We start from the raw sequence: 4629 nt of genomic DNA, 5'->3' as shown, positions 1-4629 counted from the left end.
ATAAAATACTAAAAAGAAAGAAGAAAATGAAGAAAAAATAAAGAAGAAGAAATTAAAGAAGAAAAAAAGAAATGAGAAAGGAAGAAAAAATATCACATATTTGGTACTATTTAATTGAAATTTTCAAAAATATCCTTCATGAAAAAAAAAATCACATATTTGGTACCTAGGGTTATTTTTGTCACTGGGTACCAAAAACGATATAAAATAAAGATCAGATATCATTTACGTGTGAAAGTGAAAGATCAGATACCGTTTATGTTTACGCAGTTCACTTAATTTAGGATGGGTATGAAAATTCATGCTAAAGTCCCACACAATGTTTAAACCCAAGTACTGTTGTATAAATATCATCAGCCCAATAGCAAAAAGTGGAACTATTGAACGAGGCAAGACAGGCTTTGAGAGGCCCACCAAGTTTTTCTTATTTTTGTCAAGTATATAATGGGATATAAGTGAATTCAATGGAGTAGATTAATACAGCACTTCATCCATCCTGGATAATTTTTTTTCGATGATAAATTATTTTTGTAACATTTAGTTTCATACACATATTAATCGAAAAGATTATCATAGTTCGAATTTTTTTATTTTACTTTACTTGTCCCCAACTACTTTCAGTGATTTGGTATTCTTACTTGGTAATCAGAAGCAAACAAACTAATGTTTGTACTTAATTTTTTTTTATACTTTTTCATCTTATTTCCATTAATGATAATAAGCATATTATTGAGATGCATGGTAGATAATCTTTTTTGTTTAAAAAAAAAAAAATTTATATATTAAATTATTTATCTAGAATAGTAGTCGAGTGATTTTGGGACTGCACCATGGGCCTATTTTTATTGGATAATTTAGATTTCTAAATAAAATATAATTATTCATTTGGAAGGGCGCCTCCCCCGTCACTCTCGCTCTCTGTAGATCTCTTTCCTTCTATTCTATCCATCAATGGCTACTCAAGGTCAAGTCATTACTTGCAAAGGTATCGACCCTTTTTTCATTTTTATGCGTCTTACCGTTTTCTGCCAATCAATTGAGTTTTTTTGTTGATTATTTTTTCCCTTAAATTTTTTGATTAGCGGGCGGTGGCCTGGGAACCAAATAAACCTCTGGTGATCGAAGAGGTGCAGGTCGCCCCCCGGCAACCCGGGAGAGGTTAGGATAAAAATCCTCTTCACCGCTCTTTCATACGGATGCCTACACCTGGAGCGGCAAGGTAATGTCCTGCATGTGTACGAATTTTTGCAAACATGTTAGCAAATGATGGTAAATTTAAATTAATCATTTTGCGAAGATTCATAAGGAGTTTGTTCTTTTGATCGGAAATGTGGAATGCATATTTTTTTTTTGAAGAAAAGAGGAAGCTGAATTTTTTAAATTTCGGGACGTGCTTGATTGATTATAATGGGTATTGTTTGTCTTCTCTTTGTTTGGGTGTTTTGGTGTTTGAATGCACCATATCTAATGCAATAAAGCTGTAAATGGAGGGAAAAAGTAAATAGTGGGGAAAAAAAGTGACCAGCATAATCCCCTATCTATAGCCAATCTGATTTTCTTGATTATCTTTGTTGCAGGATCCTGAAGGTCTATTCCCATGCACCCCTTGGTCATGAAGCTGGGGTATGTTAAATGCAAAAATTTTAAAAGGGGGAAATTAGTTTTTTGAATATTGACTAAGCATCAGATAAATGTTCCTGTTGGGATCTCAGGATAGTTGAGAGTGTTGGTGAAGGTGTGACAGAAGTTCAACGGGCGATCATGTTATCCCCTGTTATCAAGCTGAGTGAAAGGAATGCAAGTTTTGAAAATCTGGTAAGACAAATCTCTGTGGGAAAGTCAGGGTAGCTACGGGATTTGGGAAATTATGTTGACTGACCGTAAAACCCGTTTTTTCCATCAATGAAAAGCCTATCTATCATTTCATGGGCACATCAACATTTAGTCAGTCCCTTTTGGGCCATTTTAAAAATTTGCCAAGTTTGGGACCCTGTAGCACCATTGGAGAAATGTGTCTGCTCGGTTGTGGTGTTCCAACAGGCAAGGATCTTTACATACCCCTGGTTTTAATATGAATAAGTTATCTTGTTGTCTTTTGCTAAATTCCGTTGTCTATGAACACCCGAAATTCCAAATGGATCTAGTTCATTTCTTCATCCCTCCCTACAGTTCAACGTAAACAATCAGGATTTAGAACACCAGAAATCTTTGGGGCTTTACAACCCCCAGTTTTTGCAGCCCATTGCATGGATAAATTTAGTATCCCGTCAACTCTGACTTATTGATTTAAAGTGTCTGAAGCCCCGGGGTTTATCGTGCACTAATTGATTTATTTACAACTCAAAAAAACTTTCTTCTGTGGAACTTTTAACAATTTTTTATGGTGAATAAACAACCATCAAATTTTTTAATCCTTGTGTATAATTAATTTCATATAGGTCTTGGAGCTGTTTGGAATACTGCAAAAGTAGAACAAGGTTCCATAGTTGCCGTTTTGGTCTCGGCACTGTTGGACTTTTCTGTGAGTTTTCTATAGTATGATTTTACTTCTTGTATCATACAGAGGAAAATGTTTAATACTTCTGGGTTCAGGTGGCTGAGGGTGCAAAAACTTCTGGAGCTTCCGCATCATTGGGATAGATATTGACACCAAAAAATTTGATAGAGGTACTTCACCTTTTTCACCCCTACTTTCTTGTGCAATTAATTAGTAAATTTTTTGGGGCATGATATTCTTTTAGTGCTAAGAGTTTTTTATGCCATGGACTGTGGTATGTAAAGAGCTCATGTAAAAATTTGACTTCTGGTTTTCTCTTTCCATAAGCAAAATTTATCTAGAGACATTCTGGACATGAACCAACCTCCTTTTCAATTTTATCTAATGTCCCCTTTTTTTGTTGGGGAAAATTCCAAAAAAATAAATATTCTACCTGTTCTTTTAGTGTCTTTTTGGGGTTTTTGGGGGTGGCTGTTTTTTTGCAAAATATGGAATATGAAAGGTTTTTTTGCCTACGTAGCTTCCACGTAGTAAAATCAACTATATGTTTCATGTGCTTGAAGAAAATTAATGATGTCCTAGGGACTTCTTTTTTAAAGTGAAGGGTTATAAAAATGATACAAATGTGACTTTGTTATTACTGATCTACTTTTTTTTGGAAAACGTCTCATAGCTCTTGATTACAAAAGAAATATCACTGAGGGGTCATGCCATTTGTTTCCCGGGTTCCAATAATTATATAGCAACTAAGCAGTATTAACAGAAGTGATATCTTTTTAATTCCCAAAATTTCTGGTTTTGGTGCACAGCAAAGGACTTTGGGTTTACTGAATTCATCAATCCAAAGGATCCGAGAAACCAATCCAGCAGGTCATTGTGGATCTTTAAAAGATGGCGGTGTTGACTATAGTTTTGAATGCATTGGCAATGTTGGATGTAATGAGGGCTGCTTTAGAATGCTGTCATAAGGTAGGTAATCAGGTATTATAACGCCACAAAATTATATGTTATCATATAAAGATGCAATTACTGATCGTTCTGTACAAACCTTTTAGGGTTGGGGAACATCAGTTATTGTGGGCGTTGCAGCTTCTGGTCAAGAGATCTCCACACGTCCTTTTCAGCTGGTGACTGGCCGTGTCTGGAAGGGCACAGCATTTGGTGGTTTCAAAGCCGCTCACAAGTACCTTTGCTTGTCGAAAGTATCTAAAGAAAGTGAGTGCATTCTCCTTCTCCTTAATCTGTCAGATAATTTAATCTATGTCAGCTCCTTCCCACATTCTGCTTGCCTCTTCTTTCAGGAAATCAAGGTTGATGAGTACATCACCCACAATTCTACACTGCCTGAGATCAACAAAGCCTTCATATGATGCATGAAGGAATTGCCTTCCGTGTTGTGTTGACATGTTTGTATAATGGTTCCATGTTAGCTATAAAATGGCCTGCCTTCAGTGAGCTGTCGTTTATTTCAGTGTCTCCTAAAATTCGTGGTGATGCTTTCTGTTTATTACCACTACGCTTTAAGACACTGTTTTCACCATCAACAACTGTTTGCAATTATGCAATTAAAGCTTTGAATTTTCATGCCTACTTTTTGCTCTGTAAGATAGAGCATTAAGTAAATTTTCCAACATAAATTTGAAAGCTATAAACCTAGTGGGATAACAAAGAAAAATCCAAATATGCTGATAGATAAAGCTCTGATATAATACAAATTATGATTAAATGATAATATTACTTTGCAAAATAAACTTGTAAGGGGCACACAGACATTATAGCAAGCTCTTGATATCCATGAATTTCCAAGAAACTGCCCAAGAATACCCTAATTCCTTCCAACTTCATTTCAAGATTGATCTCACAAGATAAAAACAGTTGACTACAATTCTATATTAAAATAAAACTAAAGTGGGATGGACAAAATTCCTACTATACAGAAAACCTGGTGCTTAATTTACATGAAGAGAATGCAAAGAATCGAGCAGACTATACTACCATCATCAGAACAAAATATGGTTCCCATTTTGGTCAGCATGGATCATGAAAACTTCAAAATCAAATAGCGTACCGGTATCTGCAAAAGCAGTTTCTGATGAGTATACATTAGGTGAAGCAGCAGCTTCCACAGCCCC

At 35.5% G+C, this 4629-nt stretch overlaps 1 pseudogene; it reads left to right on the top strand.

Annotated features, from left to right (window-relative positions):
- Positions 1 to 914: 914 nt before the first annotated feature.
- On the top strand, positions 915 to 4046 carry LOC125199713 (annotated as a pseudogene).
- Positions 4047 to 4629: the final 583 nt, after the last annotated feature.

Source organism: Salvia hispanica, unplaced genomic scaffold (genome assembly GCF_023119035.1).
Source record: "Salvia hispanica cultivar TCC Black 2014 unplaced genomic scaffold, UniMelb_Shisp_WGS_1.0 HiC_scaffold_645, whole genome shotgun sequence".
Taxonomy (NCBI): Eukaryota; Viridiplantae; Streptophyta; class Magnoliopsida; order Lamiales; family Lamiaceae; genus Salvia; species Salvia hispanica.
This window is presented reverse-complemented; position numbering and strand designations above follow the sequence as displayed.